Raw genomic sequence first — 21982 nt, 5'->3', positions numbered from 1 at the left:
TTACACACACACACACACACACACACACACACACACACACACACACACACACACACACAGGCTCCCGCTCTGTAGTTCGTCTACTGTCTAAGAGAGGCAGGGCCGGCATCAGGGGTGATGCCTTACTATTTCCAAAATGGAAACTGAAATGTACTTCCTGCTCCTCCCAAGTCCCCTGTTTTGGACATACAGATTTTGCCAATGTCCATTTTCGTAGACAAGAAAGTAGCCAGTCCGGTGCAGGGTCTTCGCCGACCGCTGTTTCTAGAATCTAAGATCCTTTGTCTCAGGACTGTGTGGCACATTTGTGTCGCCAGGCAGCTGTGCATTCATGCCGATCCACTGATGTCAAATGTTGGGAAGGAATTCCCTGATGGGGCTTGGAACAGGATTCAGCTATTCTTAGGGTTTCAGCTGCTGTCCTAAACAGTTCCATAGGATCAAGACGTTACTCTCCTTCCTTCTCTTGAGATAATTTGGGAAATTGGTATTCAGTGGAATGTTAGTCTTTTTTAGAGCTCTATGGCTGCCTTAAATTAAACAAGTTCTTACACTTCCTTTTAGCAGGCTGATAAAATGTAGTTGCTGAGTCAGGTGTGGGGGGGCTTAGGAAATTATGGGAAAATCAACTGAAGGGCTGGAGAATCTCTCACTGCCATCGCTTCATGAGTGAGTCAGAGAGTAAGACTCATTTTGGATCCTCTTGCAGGCTAATTTTCACACTGGTTTCTGCTGAGCATCGTCGCTGTGAGGCATGACTGTGAGGAGGAGGGGCAGGCACAGCCCCCGCATCCCCTAGGTGCTTGTTAAGATTTAGAGTCTCAGACCCACCCAGATGTTCTGATCAGCCCCTGTTCTATCCACTCCCAGCTGATTCTCACACACACTAAAAAGAGCTTGAGGAACACCACTCATTCGGGTTCCATAGATCTAGGATTTGGAAGTTGGGGTTCTGGGCTGTCCCCACCCCCATTTTGAATTCATCTGCTTTATACAGTGGAATCTCCTCCATGCTTTCATTTGAAGAAGCTCTTCCATGACCAAAACCCAAACCCAAACCAAACCCTACTTCAGGACAGAGAAAGCCACTTCCTTTGCCTACTGCAAGGACACCGCTCTGTACCTCTAGCAACAGATTTGTACAACTCAGGGGTTCCTGAGTGAGTGTTAGCTTGAGTAGCTGAGATTAATGCCTTACCCTCCATTGCACACCCAGGACTATACCTGCCCCCTCCAGGCCTCAAATCTGGCTTTCGGTTCAAGAGTTCCTCATTTCAGACGAGATCTGGCGTGTTCAGGGTGGTACGGCCGTAGACTAGAGGTCCTCATTTCAGACAAGAGTTTCAGAAGGTGCCATGTACAAACGTGATAATGGAATGCATCCCACATGTTGGTTTTTAGGTCACACAGAATGAAGACATTAAGAATGTGTTAATATGGCTGCTTGCAAGACTATTTTGTATCGTGGTTTTTGCTTTCCTAAATGCCCGAAGTAAGTCTTCCCTACTGTGTCAAATTTAGCAAGCAATCTAGATGGTGAAAGAAACTAATGGACTTCCAAATTTTAAAACCATCCAAAATTCATCTAACATTCCGATGAGTTTCATATGTTATAAAAACTCATTCACATGATTAGGCCAATTGGGTAGCATAAAAACTTCAAACCCATAAAATACAATACATAGTATCTCACGTATTGATTTATTAAGCACCTACTATATACAAAGCTTTTACTAAAAATATTTTAAGAACTACAAAGGAGGGGCGCCTGGGTTGCTCAGGGGGTTAAGCCTCTGCCTTCGGCTCAGGTCATGATCTCAGAGTCCTGGGATCCAGCCCCACATCGGGCTCTATGCTCAGCGGGGAGCCTGTTTCCCTCTCTCTCTCTCTGCCTGCCTTTCTGCCTACCTGTGATCTCTCTCTCTCTCTCTGTCAAATAAATAAATAAAATCTTTAAAAAAAAAAAAAGAACTACAAAGGAAATAATATACTTGGGTCAGGTCTTCAAGAAGCATACAAACAGGATGTAAGAGGAAACAAAGAAATGCTCATACTACACTCTGTAGCAAATGCAAGGATTAGAGCTCTGCTGTTATATAGAGAAAAGGGAAAGTCAGAGGGCTATTTTAGATGTTTTGCTCCCACAAAGGTGAGGTACACAGTTTAAAGATGCACATTTTGCCTCGGGTCCCGTGTGTGTGTGTGTGTGTGTGTGTGTGTGTGTGTGTTTGCTATCCCCTGTGCATGTATCTTTCTCTGGGTATTTGGTTTTGTATATAGTTTTTCTCCTGCTTTTATAAGTCTTTAAAAGAAATCTTGCTTTTGAATATATATGCACTAGAAAAATTTAAAGCTAACCCAGAGGCAATTACTGTTGTGAATTTCGTGTCTCTTTCAGAGCTACCCTATAAAAATAAAAGCATAATGTATGCACATATTTTCAGTCCCTTCTTTAAAAAATAAAAACAATAAATAGTATACATGACACACACCATTTTTTTATTTTACCTTGGAGATTAGTTCAAAGAAATACATACATAGCTACTGCATTTTTTAAATGGCTGCATAGTGCCCAATTATCCGAACTGAATTCATAGTATTTTAATATCCATAATTGTTTTAACCAATTCTCTATTGATAACCATTTATAACGTTTCCAATATGTGGGTATTCTTGTAAATTCCTAGAAGTAGAATTAAATATGTGCATTGTCTTCCTTTAATGGCTACCTTGGGAATTTTTTAAGTGAAAGTACTTAAAGTCTAAAATCAGCATCTTTACCATTTTCACGAACTATCCAGTCTATAAACACTTCAACTCCAATCACCTCCTCCTTACTTCTATACCATTGTTGTATTTTAATTGTCTTTTTTAACTCTGAAAGGGTATATTATTATTATTGTTTCTCACATTATAAGTTTACGTATACAGACAATTTTACTAACTTCTCTACCATTTTTTTCTTTCATCCCAGACCTTTTGTAAGGGATTAGTTTCTTTCTATATGAAATGCCTATTTATAAGTTGTAGCAAAGGTCTATTTCTTGGAAACTCTATTAGTGTTGATTTGTCTTAAAATATCTTTATTTCAGCCTCATATTTGAGTGATAGGGTATAGATAGAAAACTTTAGTTTTTTGAGTTCATTTTTTCTTGGCGTATTGAAAATATTATTCCACCAACTTCTGATTTTACTTCTGATTACTTCTGGTAAGAAGTCAGCTGGCAGTATAGCTGTTGGAGAACTCTTCTTTGGCCATCTTTTCCTTCTGGCTGCTCTAAGACAATCTCATTGCTTCCCTTCTGCAGTTTGGTTATGATGGGTACAGTTGTAAATTTTTAAAAACTTAACTTTCTTTGAAAATGTCTTTCTTTTTTTTTTTTTTTTTTTTTTATTTTTAAAAGATTTTATTTATTTATTTGTCAGAGAGAGAGAGGGAGAGAGAGCAAGCACAGGCAGACAGAATGGCAGGCAGAGGCAGAGGGAGAAGCAGGCTCCCCGATGAGCAAGGAGCCCGATGTGGGACTTGATCCCAGGACGCTGGGATCATGACCTGAGCCGAAGGCAGCTGCTTAACCAACTGAGCCACCCAGGCGTCCCAGAAAATGTCTTTCTTTTTAAATGTTTTTTAACTTTTTAAAAATTGAAGTATAATTTACATCCAGTGTTATATTTGTTTCAGGTGTACAATATAATGATTCAACAACTGTGTACATGACTCATCAAGATAAATGCACTCTTGATCCCTTTTATCTAGTCACCCCCTCCCTTCATCTCTGGCAATGACCAGTTTGTTCTCTGTATTTAAGACACTGCTTTTTGTTTGTTTCTCTTTTATTTCTTTGCTTTGTTTTGTTTCTTAAATTCCACATATGTGAGATCATATGGCATTTGTCTTTTTCTGACTGACTTACTTCACTTTGTATAATATCCTCTAAGTTCATTCATGTTGTTGCAATGGAAAGATCTCATTCTTTTTTATGGCTGAGTAATATCCCACTGTATATACACATCTTTTTAGTATGAGTATTGTGATCTGTCAACAGTAACAGAGAATTATGAGCCATTTTCAATTTAAATATTACCTCTTCTCCATTTTCTTTATTACGTCCCTCCAAAATTCTAACTGTGGTTTTATGATTCTACAACTCATTCTATATTATAAGGTTTTTAATGACTTTTAAATTTTTTCCACCTCATTTCTTTCTGTGCTGCATTCTGGGTAATTTCTGCTACACTATTTTCCATTTCACTAAATTAGTCTTAAACTGTGTCTACTATGGATAATGGGCTTGACTTTCAATTGCTCTCTTTTTTTTTTTTTTTTTAGTCATTCTTTTGGAGTCTTTCAAATCTTCTTGACTGATTTTATAATCTGTCATTCATGCCTTTCATTTATGTGTTTCTTGTGATATTGACTATGGGGACTTATGTTCCCTAGAATTTTACCTGTAATAATTTTCGAAACCTTGGTTGAAGGTAAGTTCCTTCAAAAAGAATATGCATTTTCTTCTACCTGGTACCAATAGGGCATTCCCAACTAAGGGCTACTTTAAAATCAATTGTAGATTTGAAGTACTGTGAATTTGAGCAGAAAATGCCCATGAAAACTGGATTCTACTTATGAACTCTCAGGAGAAACATTTTTTCCTTCAACCCAGCTTCAAGGCTGAAAGAAACAAGTACTTTTAAGCAGTGTTTTCTGTGCTTTCTGATTTGTCTGACATTCCTAGATTGCTTTTAAGTTTTCCTTTCAGATTTTTGCCTTCAGTGACCTCAAGGATTTGTCTCATGTCTTACACGTTGCAGAGTAGTTAAAAACAGGAGTTCAAAGTAATCAGGGTTTAATACATTACCTCAGAGCAAAAGCCAGATTTAGTGTTTAGTTACCTCTATATATTTCTCCTTTTAATTAACTTTTACCTTCCATTGATTTTCCTTCCTTTCTAACTTACTCTTGCATGCATTTCGAAAGAGGTTTATCTTTAAAAAATAACTAAACAAAAATAGCACCTATCTTTGTTGTTTTCAGTGGGAAAGTAGATTATGCTCTCTCTTCACAATTATGTCAAGAAACAGAGGTCTATAAAATTCTCAAGTGCTGAACTTCAGTTTCTAATTACTTCCCACAGACACTTCAATTCTTGCCTCTCTGAGGCACATCCTAAAACCACAATCATGGGGGTAGTTACGATACAGTCCACTGGGGAAGCCGGTGCCTAGCTAAGGGAAAAGGAAAGGTCTATAGGCCTGCTGCGTAGCTGGGCTACCCTGGCCCTGTGTTTCTTCCTTGCCTACGTGAGGGGGACGTTGTCTGAGTTTCTCCTACCACCAAGTATTTCTGACGCTACTGAAATTTATTACCTAATACAATTTTGTGACCAGCTTTGAAGAAAGTATTAACTTTATGTTGAAAGACTCTGTGTGTGTGTTTATAGAGTTCAGAGTACAGGAATAATCTGGAGAGTGTTCTGAGAGTGTCTTAGTCAGCTGAGGCCGCCGTATCACAATACCACAGACTGGGCGGCTTAAACAACACAAATTTATTTTCTCATAGCCCTGGAGGCTGGAAGTCCCAGATCAAGGCCTGACAGGGCTGGTTTCTGGTGAGTACTCTCTTCTGGCTGGCAGATGGCTACCATCTTGCTTGTGTTCGTATGGTGTTTCCTCAGTGTGAGCACACATACATATAAACACACACAGAGAGACACTGAGAGAGAGAAAACATGATTTCTCTTGTTTTTCTTCTTGTAAGGACACTGGACCTATCTAATCCATTTGGATCAGATTACCACCTTAATTTAGCCTGAATTTCTTCCTTAGAGACTCCATCTCCAAATATAGCTACACTGGGGGTTAGGGTTGTTACATATGAGTTTGGGAGGACTACGTTTAATTGTTTTGATACGTTATGTCTGTTCCCCAAAGGGAAATGGATCATCTGTCAGGAGAGAGAGTAAAATGTTAGTGCTCTATTTATAATTATTTCATCTCATCCTTCTATAACTTATTTTGTGGTGTCTCATAATACGTGGAATGTACTGGTACAGTTTTACTTGCATGTGTTTTATATAATCATAAACATACTTATAACAAGGAACATGTCTAGAACAGTTACAGATGGGTGTGTATCGCAAAGGCTCAGAGAAACAAAGATGGCCTTTTTCATGGTGTAAGCATTCATGAACACAGTTAAGATATTAAAACTTGATAGCAGGAATAGGTCACAAGAAAAAAAATCATCAAACAAATAGGGAAGGTTGATAAGAAGCAATGAAAATGGAACCCCCTGCCACCCCACCACTAGAGGAAAGGAAATGGGAAATGAGAAGAAGAAAATGAAATTTTTATGTCCCAATATCTTTTAGTTGTCTGTTTTGTGTGCCCAACTTATTCTTAATAATCACCCTGGTGGCGTGTTTCCAACTAACCACAAACGATAATCATGTAAATGTTCGCATTTGTAGGGTACAATGATTTCTTGCAGTGGGCTCTGCGCTGCTCACAGAGTTTATCCTGAACCATCTATGTGTTCCCAATAATGTTTGGTCTTGATGCAAACATTTTTTCTGTTGCTTGATTAGAGGATTGAGAAACAAAGCTAACTGTACCTCCATGATACTCTTGAGATCCTGGAAAACCCATTAACTATTTTCTGGGGGGACAGTATTTTAAAAACTTGATGTATTGAAGTCCCTTCTGAAAAGGGAAAAACCAGTCAGGAGACTGGCTACCCTGCAGTGAGGGGCTGGGAAGGAGTCCTCTATGGGCTTATGAAGAGGCCAAGAGCCTGGGTCCTTCCCTAACTGGCCCCATGAGGCATGTAAAGATTTTATTTATTTATTTATTTGACAGACAGAGATCACAAGTAGGTAGAGAGGCAGGCAGAAGCGGGGGGGGGGGGGGGCGGTGGGAAGCCGGCTCCCTGCTGAGCAGAGAGCCCAATGCGGAGCTTGATCTCAGGACCCAGGATCACGACCTGAGCCAAAGGCAAAGGCTTTAACCCACTGAGCCACCCAGGTGCCCTAGCATGTAGAGTTTTATGTGTAGCTCCAAGTTGTCCAGGAATCAGAATGGCAGCTTCTGATCAGCTCCTACAAATGGTCAGGGCTTTTCTCTCAGAAGCAAACGCAGAGGCACGCAGTGCCCAAAGAACAAAGTCCTCATGAGCACCCACATTTGCAGAGAATCTGGGGTATATTAAAGGGAGGGGAAGATTCTCTGTCTCTTATGGTACCACAGAGAGACATTATGGGTACGGGGGCTGGGTGGGAGCAGGATGAGCCTAACTCAATTATTTTATTCTCTGCTAGGTGTTCAATGTACCAAAATGAGTAAAGCAATTTCACTTCCAGGAAGAATTCACACACAGTCCAGGACTCAGTAATTTCCCTACAGTTGTCTTTTTTTTTTTTAATTTATTAATTTGAGAGAGAGAGTAGGGGGAGCGGCAGAGGGAGAAGGAGAAGCAGACGCCCTACTGAGCAGGGAGCCGGATGCGGGGCTTGATCCCAGGACATTAAGATCATGACCCGAGCCAAAGGCAGACACTGAGCCGACTGAGCCCCCCAGGAGTCCCTCCCTACAGTCTTCTGATAAATTATACATGCATTTGGGTATGTGCATTTGGTTTTCCTGGGGAGGCAGTTCTTACTTGCAAACATGTCTGTGACCCCCCCAAATGTGAAGAATGTTTGTCCTAGAGGAATTAGAAGCCTACCAGTGCTTTTTCTGGGGTGACTTTTCATTCCAAAGGGTGTTAGTTCTTAGATGGAATGGTCAAAGACACGCAGAGTGAAATAGAAGGAACTGGAACACCCTTTCAGAGGTCAAGCCCTCTCTGACCCCACTGCTGAAGGGCAAAACAAAATGTTCCTGGCAGACGAAGGCAGTGGCATCGTTGCTATTGGGAGATTTTATTTTTAAAAGAATTTTAGGCTTTTTTTTTTTTTTGACATTCACTTGGATGACTGATAGATTTCTCCTGAAAATCAAAATTTGTTAAATCCCAGCCTAAGCACTTTGAGTAGAGAGAGAGGGCTCTATCATAATATTTTAAAACTTTTCTTCTCCTACACATCTTCAGGGAAGACAGCTCTATGCTGAGGATGATGTGTATTAGGGCACTGATTTGTGAGAGCCTTTCATCGTAGCGGTTCAGGGCACAAACTCGGAGCCTGAGGCCCAGGTTCAAACCCCAGCTCTGACGATCTGGCACTACTTCGCCTCGATTTCCTCACCTGTAAAATGGGAATTGAAATAGCGTCTGCCTCATTGCTGTGATTTAATGAACTAAGGTATGTAAAGTCCTTAGAACAGTGCCTGATTCATTGTAAATGCTACATTCCTGTTTGCTAATATTATTATTATTATTATTATTTTAATTCATTTGAGAGAGAGTGAGAGCTCAGCCAGGGGGAGAGATAGAGGGAGAGGGAGAGGGAGAGGGAGAGAGAGAATCTCCAGCGGACTCCCAACAGCGTGAAGAGCCCATCACGGGGCTCGTTCACAACCCTGAGATCATGACCCGAGCTGAAATCAAAAGTCGGACCCTTAACTGACTGAGCCACCCAGCACCTCTACTTTTGCGTTTGCTAATGTTCTTAACAATACTTTCCCCACCAGTTCCCTCTTGGACCTTACCCCTTCTCTCCATTCCGTAATTAGACTGTAGCAGGTAATCATTGGTCCAGGGAAGGGATATAACAGGAAAGATCAGAGGGAAAAATGTCTCCGTGGGCTATGAATTGCAAAAGAACAGACTGTGAGGAAACAGAAACAGGGCAGAGGTAAATAGGCAGATGAGAAGTAGGAAGGCGCCCCCCCTTCACCCCCACATACACACTGGTTATGAAAGGGTGTCACAGGTGGGGAGGAGAACCAATTAGACCAGGGGAGTAATGAAAGCAGAGAGCTGGTGGGTGTCTGAGGAGGGAGACCATGAACCCTGGTCCCCATGTCAAATATTAGAGATGCTTGGAACCTAAAACCAAATAAACAAAAACAAAAACCAACCAACCAACAAAAAAACCTTCACATGTAAATTCATAGAATCTACTAGACTCTAGAATCTAGAGTGAACCCATGTCCTTTCTCTTTAAGGTTCCCGGGAAGTGGCCATGGCCCTCTAGTGTGATTTGGCAGATGTGGTCTCAGTCAGCCTTCAGAGTTCCAGGCCCCATCCTGGCCCCAACATGGCTTTTTGGCTCCCAAGAGCAGCATGGAGGATGCCAATGAGGCCAGCTCAGCAAGCACATGGGTGGTGGTCATGCTAGAGGAGATGGGGCTTCCCAGTAGGAACCAGAATGAACAGATGACACCGAGAACGTAGACCAGCTACTTCCTCCTGGTTACTCAGTCCCTCCCAGTACTTGTGATGCTGCCCTGAGGAAAAGGGAGAGGACAGAAAATGGACTCTGCCACCCTAAGGGGGGGAAAATGAGACTTGAAATAGAAATTAAATTGAATTATGAAAAAAATCAAGACACTTTTTTTTGGAGGGGTCCATTCAGATTTGCAGAGATTCATACCTGCTCTACCTGTTTCCTCCATGACTCAGACGTTGGGAAAATGAAGTCAGTTTTGGCTGGGAAGATTTAACTCACCACCGGCAACGTGTGAGTCACCAGAGCATGTCTCCACTGCCTGTGAGAGCCCCACAAAGATGAGAAGAGCCTGGGAACTTGGGAGAAGCTGACAGCATGAGATCACGGTTGTAGCCCGTGAGGCTGGGGAAGAGGGGATTGTAATATGTGTGCTTTGAAGCTCTCCATCATGAGGAAGAGGAGGGCAGCTGAGACCTCTGCACCTCTGTGCGAGGCAGGAACTAGGGAATATCTGTGCCTGTCGGGTTGGAACACTGTTACCTACATTCCGACTCTTTTCCAGTCAGGACTCTCTAGCCAAGTATTAATGTCTACTGTATTCCAGGCATTGTATTGGATGCTAGGAACATTCCTGGGTGAATGGGACAAGGTCCCTGCCCTAGGGTCCAGTCTAGTCTCCCAAAGAGGTCCTTCAATGTCAAGTGGGCAGTGGGTATGATGGGAGTCCAAGAGAAAGAAAGTTCATGCAATTTCAGGGCTCTCGGGGGAAAAAAGAAAGCTCTTAAGCTGGGTCTTGGAGGATAAATTGGTGTTCATCCAGCAGACAGAGATGAGTGGGACAAAAGTTTCTGCAGATGACACGACCTGCGCAAAGGGACGCAGGAGAGGAACAGCAGAGAGAACACAGAGAACAAAGCAGGCAGCTTCTCTGAGCTGTCAGGTCAAGTCACGATTGGGAAGGTGGAGTTAGAGATGGGAGCTTGGGCCAAGTCATGGATGCCTTGAACGCTCTGACTAGGAATTTAGCCTCTGTTCTGGAGTTGACAGGCTACTGACGGATTTCTGGCAACAGAGTGGGATTGCCAGGTTCATATTTGACATGTCTGGCTGCATTTGGGGGATAGGTGGGTGGGGATGTGAGGGACAGCAAGAATGCCACTTGGGATGGCCCTGCGGGCCTCTTGCTCACCAGCTCGAGCATGTCCCCAGGTTGGACCACGGGCTTCGCAGACTCATCCACCAAGTCTTGCTTGTAAAAGGAGGTCCCAAGGGGGTTTCCAACTAAATGGGAATCCTATTCTGACTGAAAGGGATCAGGCACATCTGATCTGACAGCAGGGACTTAGGCTGGCTTCTAAGGACTAAGAGGAGCAGCAGACCACTCTCCTCGGCTTCCAGACGTCTAACCTGTCTCCCCCCGCCCCCCCAGGCAAACTCACAATCTAGATTCACCCACCTCCCAACTCCCTGGCAGGGAATAGCCTGGCTGCTATGCAGAGTTCTGTCTGCTCTAACCATCCCTGCTCAGCTGTGCCCTACCCAGTGGGACAGTGATGATCTTGGAATGAGCAAGCTGGCCATCTAGCCGGTCATTGCACTGGCTGGCCGGTGCAGTAGGTGGGGCAAGCATCTTGGCACATTCTAGAACTCCCAGCTTTTTAGCCTCAAAGCAGAGTATGGAGCTTTAACCTGCTTTTGGATGATTGCAGAGCCTCACCTACTCAGAACTGCGTTCTCGTAATTAACAGTGTGTCTGGGGCTTCTGGGGGTTGGGGTAACTTGATACCAACTCTTGCTAAGTCATTTGGCTGTATCTCTGAAATACTGTTCTCAGTTCTGATCGACTTCAGTCTGGCTCTCCCAATTCATTATTCATGCCTGTGTCTCAGATTTTCACATCCTCACAGCCACCGGTGGCCCAGCAATACTGGCTGGAAAGATGGGAGTGGGAAGGAGTGGGGGAAGTGGGACAGTACAGAGGAAAACCTGGCCAAGGGGCCTGGGGGCTCATGGCAGTGGGGCAGGTCCGGGGATGGATAGGTTAAGATGGATAGTTTAAGAAGGAATAAGGGGCGGGGGCTGGGGGGTGGTGTGAGGGGGTAGGAGGCTCCGAGAGACAAGAGAACAGGGCAGAGGGAGGTGTGGCGCTGCCCTGGAAATGGAATTATGTGACATGATTGCAAGATCAAAATGCAGCGCTTGCTCTTGATTAAATTAGTTTATCTCTGCAGCACAGAGCTGAGCGGCAAAACGGAAGTCGGAGCTGGGTAGGAACAAGCAAATGAGCTCGCCCGTGCAGCTTCTGAGAGAAGCAAGAGGGGGCTTTGCTGCTGGCCTGTTTTCTGAGGAGCCATGATGATTCGCTTTAAACAATAGATTGTCCACCTCCCCCCCATCAGACTCCTCACTCTTTCGTTTGCGTATTCTGGCTAATTGTATTGACTGTTTCAGCAGATCCTGTTGGAGCTGTGGACCCACTGACTTCTGCACATGGAAGGGTGGGCTGGGCAGGGTGCACCAGCTGACACTGGGAAGTGGGGGTGGGGGAGCGCTGAGATGAGCAGCAAGCCGGGCAGTGCTGACGCTGGACAGATCCTGGAGCTCCCCTCACCCCACAGTCCTGCACCCAGGCTGCACCGAGCCTGGGAGCTTCGGCGAGAAGGGGATACCCAAGTCTGGTTTCCACCCCATGAGGTTTAATTTGACTGGTCTGGAGTCAGACCCTTGCATCACTATGAGAAAAAGAAAATCAAGCAAGTCTACCATGCGGCCAATGTGGAGACCCCAGATTTAGCCCAAACTTCTCCTTCCACCCAGAGGAAAACTGAGGCTCCCAGGGATACTGTCTCATGCCCTTATTTTGACAGCTAAGAAAGGCAAGGCTCTTCTGATCCCCCAGGCCTGGGGTCACACGGCTAAGCTAGATAAATCTCCACATGAGTGACTTCAGGCAGGACCTCTGACCCTTCGTATGAAGAGGCGACTGAGTGGTCACTCCCTAACATGGCCATTTGGAGCTTCACGCCCTCCAGGGAGGTGCATTCCAGCTCCATGAACATTTTGAAGAACTCCGAAGAGAGGTCCGCCATGTAAGTGCCTCCCACACGGCAGCACACACACGCCCACCACACACACACATACCCAGGCACACAAAAGGTCAGCATTGCTTTGCTTGTATTTGACAGCAAGTGGCTTTGTTTCTGAAAGGTATTCACTGCTGTTGATAAAAAAAAAAAAAATGTGGAGTGAAAAAAGTGAACCAAGGGAGCCCTAGTGCTGATGTCCCATTCTAGAAGCATTCCCTTTGATCCTGGCTAGGGCAGGGCACTTCTTAGAAAGCTTCAGACTTCATACACATTTGATTGAACAAGGAGACCTGGGGACAGTAAAAGTGAACTCTGAAGTGGAGAAATCAGGCAAAGGGATGCATGTCTTTCTTTATAGGAAAAATCCGGATTATTGACAGTGTGTGGAATTTCAAATGCAGAACACAATGTAGAGCTTTCTCTTTCTAACATCAAACTTCAGATGGCTTTTCCTTCTCCTTTAAAAATATTTTTACAGCTAAATAGAATAGCTTTGCAGACTAATAATACTCAGGACAATTATTCCATGATAAATTATAAATAAGAGATTAATTTGACTTCACACAAGGCTGCATTCCATTTTGGAAGCTCTTTTGGTCCCATTTGAGGGCAAAAGGAAAGGATAACAGATGAAATAGCTTAGCATGGAAACTAGCTTCTTGAACATTTGTTTTCATTCATGCTTAAATCCAACTGAGCACGGCGTAGAATAATGCTTTTCACAACAATGATGTGGGGTAACCCCCTCCCACAGAATGTTTCCAGGTACATCTTAAATCTTAGACCATGGAAGAGGAAAACAGCCTCTCAGAACACACCCGTCATGTGGCAACATTCACTCCTGGGAGAAATACCTCCCCTAAATGTTATAACCGGAGGCTTACTTTATATATCATGGAATTCATATTCATATGTGCTCCATTTAGGCTTCATTATGGTTACAAATCTTCTGATGAATGAGACATCAATAATCAGAGGAACTATAGATGCAGAAACAGGTGAAAAATAGAGGACACCAAACATGACCATAAACACCAGCCTCTGTAGGCAGAATATGGAGTCTCAGACGATGACCCCGTCGTTCGCTAACCTGTGAGCAAAATTGCCAACTATTTACCTTAAAAAGGGACATTGGTGGGCACCTGAGTGGCTCAGTGGGTTAAAGCCTCTGCCTTCCGCTCAGGTCATGATTCCAGGGTCCTGGAATCGAGCCCCACATCGGGCTCTCTGCTCGGCGGGGAGCCTGCTTCCTCCTCTCTCTCTGCCTGCCTCTCTGCCTACTTGTGAACTCTGAATGTCAAATAAATAAATAAAAATTAAAAAGAAAAGGGACACTGGTAATTTAAATTGCTTAAAAACAGGCATCTCATGGGTGCATTATTAAGGTTTTTTTTATGGCTTCAGTGGGCAATTTCAGTATCTTCTCCCAAAGTTTTCCAGACAGAAATCCTTCCAAAATTCTATGAGAAAGAAAAGCTCATGACTGCAGACCTCCATGGGCCCTTGAACTCTGTGCAGAAGATGGCCTATCACCTATAGGCTGAACAGTAATGTGGTTCAAAGGTGTGCCATCCTGTCACATCACTGTGCATTTTATCATTATAACCACTATGATGTATACGTTTGAAAGATTTTTAATTTAATTTTTTAATTTTTTATTCTTATGTTTGAAAGATTTTATTTATTTATTTGACAGAGAGAGACACAGCGAGAAAGGGAATATAAGCAGGGGAGCTCCCTGAGCAGAGAGCCCAATGCAGGGCTCAATCCCAGGACCCTAGGATCATGACCTGAAATGAAGGCAGATGCTTAACGACTGTGCCACCCAGGCACCCTGAAAAATATTTTTAATTTTAAAAGATATTCTCTACTTGTGGAGGCTAGGAACCATTGGCATAAAATTTGGGGGTTTGGTGACCCATTTATTTGTGTTTTAGTGTATCCCCAAAACTGTGTTCTGAGGAAAGTCTTGGTTCTCTTCTGTATGGGTTTTTTCCTTCTTGGTGGATGGGGAGTCTATTCAGCTACTGTTCCTTGTTGCCCCTTAATTTTCATAAGGTAACGCTAAATCCTGTGGACCTTCGTAAGCACTGTTGAGTTTCTGCTTTTCATTTTCTTATCTGCAAATCTAACCCTGCATGTTTTCTACCTGCTGTCATTCATGGCACCCTTCCTATGTGAATCACCAAGCTCACAGGTAGGCAGTGTCCACATCTGACAAGTTACTCTGCTTCATGATCCTTGACCCAGTGATCGCTCCAGCGGTGAGGACATGACCTACACTGGCCCACTTTAGACTTTGTCTATGGATTTTCTAAATTTGAAGTGGAGACTAGTTTTTCTCTTTCTTCTTCCCTTGAGGACTCTGAAGTGCCTAGCAATGGTGCCTGGCACATATACACTTGATCTTAGCCAAAAGGCCGAGAAGTGATGTGCCTGGCACATATAAAGAGTCTCTTCCTGTTCTTGTTAACAGGGTGTGCCTTCAGAGCTGCTGGTGACCGTGGCCCCCCTTCCCACGAAGGAGCCCGAATGAATGGAGCATATGCAAACAGAAGCTCAGTTGAGAGGTGAAGAAAGAAGTCTGGTAGCATTCACGTGAAACTCTCCTTTCTATGGTCTCAGGTAGTTCCCCTGTTCTTGCTTCATCTGAGTTGCCATTCTGCCATTTGTAATGAGAAATTCCAACAATAAAAGTAACATGATGTTATTTGCCAAATGCCTAGAAGTTAGGAATAGAAAAAGTAAAGAATAAGGCAGGAGTCTGAGTTAGTAGAGTGGATGCCGGGACTAAGACGGAAAAGCCTGGGAGACAGATTCTAGACATGATGGTAATGAACTTAACTTCTGGCATACTGAGTTTGAGGATCTTGGGATTTTGGGATTTTTCCATGTGGAACTGCCTTTTAGGTGTTTGGAAACACGCATAGAAAGTGAAGGGGAGAGTTCAGAGAAGGGAGGCAGATGGGAGGCAAGAGAAGGGAGCTGGAGCTGCAGCCCATGGCACCAAATGAGGTCAAGACTGAGGCTGGGAAGAGGCAGGAGGCATGGAAGAAAAACAGGCAACAAGAGTGATGTGCCCAGGGAGAGAGAAGGATGAGGAGAGTCAGGATCTTGAACGTGAGAGAGGTCAACATTAACAACACTCTCAAATGAGGCCAAGAGGCTGGGCTGGGTGAGATCCCAGAAGAGGCATCCCATTTTATAAGTTGTTTGTTGATACGTCTGCCCTGAGAGAAAATTTCAGTGTAGCAGGAGCCAATCCTAGGCTGCATGGGTTGAGGCAATGACCTGAGCAATCCGTGAGAAAGGTGAGGGTTGGGGTGGTGGGGGCGAGGGTGTGGACAGAGGAAGCTAGTGAAAAGCAGGAGAGGTATGGGAATTCCATAGTTTGGGTGGAATCAGATCCCCTCTTTTTTTTTTTTTTTTAATTTTCCTAAGAGTCTTTGTGATACAAGCACATCTGCATGTTGAAGAGAAGTCAAAGGGCAGGAAAAAATACATCAAATGGGTAATGATTGAAGAAGCAAGCTAAAGAAGAAGTGATAGAGGCTAAAGGAGGAGCCTCAGAGAGGAGAAAATAAGTTTCCTTACATAAAGCCACAGGGTGAGGGAAAATGACCATGATGAGTCTGGGAAAATTTAATAGAGGAAAGCAAACGCTCGCCGAAAGTCCACCAAATGGTGCTGATCTCAGCAGGACAGATGACAAAGGCCTGCACTGTATGATGGATGCATGAAAGGGCTTTAGGGTGGACAGAATTTGGAATCGCTATGAGAAATTAATTGGATTTATTATAATAATTCTGGAGCAGCACCGAGATTAGAAAGAACAAAATGGCAGTGGGTTCAGTCCATTGCTACGAGCAGCCCGAGATAAGGGATGGCAAAAACCAAAGCCGTGTGTGCCCACTCCAGTGGAAAATCAAGGAACAAGGACATCGAGGATGTCAGTGAGTCTTATTGAGCTAAGGGGACACATTTGTCTCATGTAGTAGCTTGATATTGCGGACTTGTCTTACTGCCAAGACAGTGTAGAACAGTATCTGGCACTTCAGGGATAAGCAATAAAGATTTATTTCATTGAATCAAAAGGCACTCTTTAACTTTTATGATAGACTCTTTCATCTAGTTTCAGCTCAGAAACACAGGAATCACTTTCCTTTCCTCCCTACATTTGTTTTGGCAGTTTGATTAAAAAGAACAAGATGTTTTTGGAATCACCCCTGTGGAGAGATAGGGTGGTGATGGCAGTGGGAAAAATGTGAAGTAGAAGTTCAAGAAAAGGGAAAGAATGTATTTGCAGTAGCATTGTGAAGAAGGAATTGGAGGAGTTTGGCGCGCGCGCGCGCACGCGTGTGTGTGTTTTCTAGGCACAGTGCTGACGGTTTGAGATGAAGCAGTGATTGAGTCAGACAGAGGGGAGGATTTATAAAGAGATAGATGGTAAACAAGCATCTTGAGGTACTACGTAGGGTGACCAACTGTCCCAGTTTGCTCAAGATGGACAGTGGACATGGGACTTTCAGTGCTCAGGTGGGAAAGTTTCAGAGAGAGCAGGGTGATTGGTTATTCTAACATGTGCAGAGAAATATGAGCAAGTATATTCACTATCCATTTCTCCTTAAATAGAATTTAGGAGGTTTCAGAACTCCTGGAGACTTTGTGGGAAGTTGGTACCCTAGAAAATCCTCTGGGAAGGGACATTTGATTTTTATTGGCAGACTAAAAATTGTTAACTCTACAAACTATACACATTTCTAAATTGAGCTTCTTGGCAGATTTCTAAAACTTCCAAGTAATTTATCTGAAGCTGAAACTGTAAGCGTAGCCTTTATGATGTCATCTTAGATATACTATCCTATTGTCCCATCCTTATTTTTTTTTTTTAAAGATTTTATTTATTTGAGAGAGAGAGAGAAAGAGTGAGAAAGGGGTGAGGGATAGAGGGAGAAGCAAGCTCCCTGCTGAACAGGGAACCCAAAGTGGGGCTCGATCCCAGGACCCAGAGATCACCACCTGAGCTGAAGGCAGACACTTAATGGACTGAGCCAGCAAGGTGCCCCCCTCTTGCCCATCTTTAAACATACTACTTTTATTAGAACCTGAAGATGTTGGCCCTGAGGCTATTATTCACCAACTGTCTTGCAGTCTACAGAATACTGGGGGAAATAACTGATTCTCTTTTCCTACCCGCCCTCCCCCAGGTAAGGAAACTGTGGTGAGGACCACCAATTGTCTTGAATGTTAAGTCTTCCAGCAGGTGAAACACTTGGGTGTTTCATAAGGCCAAACAAAACATAATCACATAGGGTTTTATTAGCTTGCTTTGGTGCTGATGTGAACTGAAAGCTGAACAAAATGCATCAACATAATAAGCACTGTAGACGAAATCCGACAGAACAGATACATATACGATGGAAACACAATTGTCTTTAATTTAGAAATTCACAGTGGATTCCAAGATAATAAATAGAGCCTCCTCCTGGATCTTCTTTAACACTTCCTTAACACCAGTCCATGAATTCAGGGACGTTAACAATTGGATGGTAGTAGAGGTGGGTGAATGGGTAGGAGGATCAAGCGTACTCAGAACTTCTCTTGGGGAGAGGGAACCTGCAGTAGACAGTTGAGGAAGTCATGGTGGGAAAAACAAACACAAAACCTCTGAGCAAAGGAAATGGGGTGACTCCTAGCACTCTGAATTGATTGATACTCTCACACACTATCACGTTCTCACAAATGGTATGAATGACTTACTGCTTCATTCAAAATTCTTGCTCCAAATCAGTGGATCTCAAGCTTGGCTGCACACTGAAATTACTGGAGGAGTCTTAAAAAAGCTGGTGCCTGAGTCCAATCCCAGAGATTCTGATTTAATTGCTCTGAGCTGTAGACTTGGCACCGGACTACTTCTATGCAACTCAGATGGATAGTCACTGTGCTACCAACCAGGAAATCAGGATAAATGGCTGAGATCAGAGGTTCTCAAAGTGTGTATGTCTAAGAATCACCTGGAAGGTTTGGTAAATAGTTTGCAGGAGCCTATCCTCAGACTTTTCTGATTCACTGGGTTCAAGATCGGGCTGGAGAATCGGCATCTAACAAGCTCCCAGGAACTGCTAGTTGGAGGACCACTGGCCTGGGTGGATCCTGTGTTATTACGTCCTGAGACAGCTAAGCCATTCAGCATTTCTTGTGGGCCCACCTCCGCCCTTCCACTGCTCCCCACTCCCCCACCCCCACTCAGAGCCAAGAAATAAAGCTCCGTGAACCTTCCTCAACACGTGCTTGGAGGGCACATCCCACATCAATTTCCCCCGCTCCCTCAAGCCAACTCATGGGGCATAGCCTCTCTTTTTCCAACCTGGAGGTGTGAGGGCTTCATTCTTTGTTGCTCTCCTCGATTTTTTGGAAATCGTCTAATTACCATCACGGGTGTCAGGTTCCCCGATCCAGCAAGCTGGACCCGCAGTGCATTTGGAATCCTGCCCTGGATAAGGCCCCCGACGCTCAGAAACCGGGGCTGCCAGAGTACGGTAGTCCATGGCTTCCGGCTTTCACTTTCTGGGGGGGTCTCAGTTACCCACAGCCAACCGCGGGCCATAACCAGATTCTCCTCCTTCTGATGCTGTAGCGTCATGACGTCAGGAGACGCCAAAACTACGTCACGACGCCTACGTCATTCCCCTCGGTTCCTTTCATCGCTCCGCGGGATCGCCTCTGGGCGTCTCAAGAAGAGGGGTGAGTACAGTACAAAAACTTGTACAATTTTATTATTAGTTGTTGATTTCTTACTTCATCTAGTTTATAAATTAAGCTTTTCCCTAGACGTTTATGTAATAGAAAAAAAATCGTATCTGGAGGGTTTTATTTTTTTTTTATCGTGTCTGGTTTCAGGCATCCACTGGGGGTCTTGGGACGTATCCCCCGATCCACCGGGGATGGGGGAGGGGGATGACTGTAATGGAGTAAATGGAATAAATCCTTGGTACATTGTGGGGGCATTTACTGCCAGAAACTATAGTGTCACTAAACTCACGTCATTTAATTTAACACTTACGTACTTCTTGAAAGATGGGAACTATGATGCCCATGTTATAGAGGAAACTGGGGCTCAAGCAGGGGGACTTGCCCAAACTTTAATGATTAAGGAAGGGGGGGTTGTGTGTGGCTGGCCTGGCTCCAAAGCCCATGCCTCCCCAGCATGGCTTTCTGCCTCCCTTACCCCAAGGTGGAGGAGTATGGAGGAGGGGGACGGGACCCTGGCAGCTAAATGCCTGGCTGAGAACTCCCAGAGGCATCCAACTGGCCGGCGGCCTTTGACAGGTTGGTGAGTGCACCCTACTTGCCTTGGTCCTCAGATCCTTATCTATGAAATGAGGGGGGGGTGGACCGGATGGCTAAGGTCCCTTCGCACTGGTACTTCTTAAAAGTCTCTCTGCTAGGACACCTGGGTGGCTCAGTGTGTTAAAGCCTCTGCCTTCGGCTCGGGTCATGATCCCGGGGTCCTGGGATCGAGCCCTGCATAGGGCTCTCTGCTCAGCAGGGAGCCTGCTTCCCCCTCTCTCTTTGCCTGCCTCTCTGCCTGTCAAATAAATAAACATCTTTAAAAAAAAAAAAAAGAAGTCTCTCTGCTGTTGGTGCAGCCGTGTTCTACCTCTCCCGGGACTCTGCCCTGCCTGGTGATCACATTATGTGAGCAGCAGACCTGTTTCCAAGGAGACCTCTTCCCAAAGGTCCAGGTAGAGCTACGGTGGCACCACTCAGCCAAGGTAGCTGGAGGTTATGTCCACCTCTCTGAAAGCCTCTTGATGACAATTTATAACCCAGGTGTAAAATGTCCATTTTCTGGCGAAGCCTGGTATTCAGTTATCTGAGACAGAACAGGATTGAAAGCTGGTCTCCTAAAACCCAAGGGCCAGAAATCAGGCACACTCTAGTGCGTGGCCCCTCTGGCCGTCAGCCCTAGAGCACCAGCCTCGGAGGTATGCTTCCTGAAGGAGCCAGGGCGATGGCAGCGTGCCCCAGCCTGTGGAGCTCAGGTCTCTGTCACCCTTCACCCAGGGCCAGCAGGAGTGGTGTGATAAAGGAGGTTATAGATTTGTACTGTGCTAGTTATCAATAGTGTGGGTTATTGCTACGAGTGATACACAGATGATGTGCCTCTTTCTCCCGAGAAAACAAACTTGGACCTGAAATTAGGAACCTGGAGAGGCAGTTGACCATTTTGTTCCAAATGAGCCTCATTCCTCATCTGTAATGTGGAGGAAGGGGTGAGGATGGACCCTCGATCTCCAGTCCTTCCAGCTTTAGTCCTCTTTCAACCTCCATGAGGTTTTGATAACAGATCAGAGGGCAGACAGATACAAATAGAAAAAACACAGGGGCGCTGAGGGGATGGATGCCAGGAAACCTGCTTTCTAAGCAGTCAGGTAATATAAAGGTTTTCTGTTTTTGTTGTTGACTCTTCATTTACATATATTTTTTAAAAAATTGTAGTAAAAAATACCCGTAACATAAAATTGACCATCCAAACCATTGTGAGGTGAACAGGGCAATGGATTAAGTACATTTCCATTGCTAGGAACCATCACCACCATCCAGCCACAGGATTCTTTAACGCTAAAGAGATGTTAACAGTGTTTGCAGAGCCCTAAAAATAACGTCTCAAAAAGCAATAGTGTTTTGTGTTTATAAACCTTCTTTGTAGGAATTCAAGGCATTTCACAAACATTATCACATCTGTCCTCACAATGACCTTATATAGAAGCAGAGAGAACAGGATAGTGGGCAGATCAGAGAGAAAACAAGAAAGAGGGGGAAATGTAATTTTGCTCCATTTCACCGTGATCCAAAGAGGCTCTGAATCACCAGGGTCTCAGTTTTCAGATATCTGACCATCTTAGAACTCGGATCAAGTATCAATCCAATTTTCCATTTCCTGAGATTGTGATTGTAGCGTTGACCAGAGAGGGAAGCATCTATTTTTGAAGTTACAGGACAGTGTGGAGTTGCCATCCCTTATGAGAGGATTTTTCTTCACAGCACATTGCTGGGATGGGTGTGTCAGTCTGGGAGTGGGGACTGGGGGACAGGCATGCTTTGGCAGCGGCCCCCGAGGGGGTGCATTACTCTTTCAGGTTCTGTTGGTCTCTGAGCAGCTGCTAATAGTAAGCTTTGAGTAGTAAGGGCTGACTTGGTTTTAAGGCCAGGAGAGGAGCACTCATATGTGCGAAAGTTTTCATGGTCTGGAAATTAAAGCTGAATGACTTCAGGTTGTGTGTGCATGTGTGTGTGTGTCTGTGTGTGTTTGTGTGCAAGAAAGACAGAACGTGAGCAAGCGCTAGATGTAAAAAGTATGCAAGAGAAAGTACGCGGTTGGTTCTGGCTGTAGATGCAGGACCAGATGGAGACGTTAGTGATCAAAATTAGTACCTTGCATTTGATTCTTTTTTTTCAGTTTGCTGATCCTTTTATTAAAAAAAAAAAAATGATAGTCCCTGTCGGAGAAGGGTAAAGAAGAAAACCGTATTCATGTAAAGTTGTGTTTCAGTTAGATTCAGCCTT

General features: G+C 44.2%; 1 pseudogene; it reads right to left on the bottom strand.

Moving 5' to 3' along the window:
* LOC111144464 overlaps positions 1-12415 on the bottom strand; it is an 18539-nt pseudogene extending 6124 nt beyond the window's left edge.
* Positions 12416-21982: the final 9567 nt, after the last annotated feature.

This window comes from Enhydra lutris, unplaced genomic scaffold (assembly GCF_002288905.1).
Source record: "Enhydra lutris kenyoni isolate GAN:26980312 unplaced genomic scaffold, ASM228890v2 scaffoldscaffold11, whole genome shotgun sequence".
NCBI classification, from domain to species: Eukaryota; Metazoa; Chordata; class Mammalia; order Carnivora; family Mustelidae; genus Enhydra; species Enhydra lutris.
The sequence above is the reverse complement of the archived record's forward strand: the minus strand, read 5'-3'. Positions and strand labels throughout refer to the sequence as shown.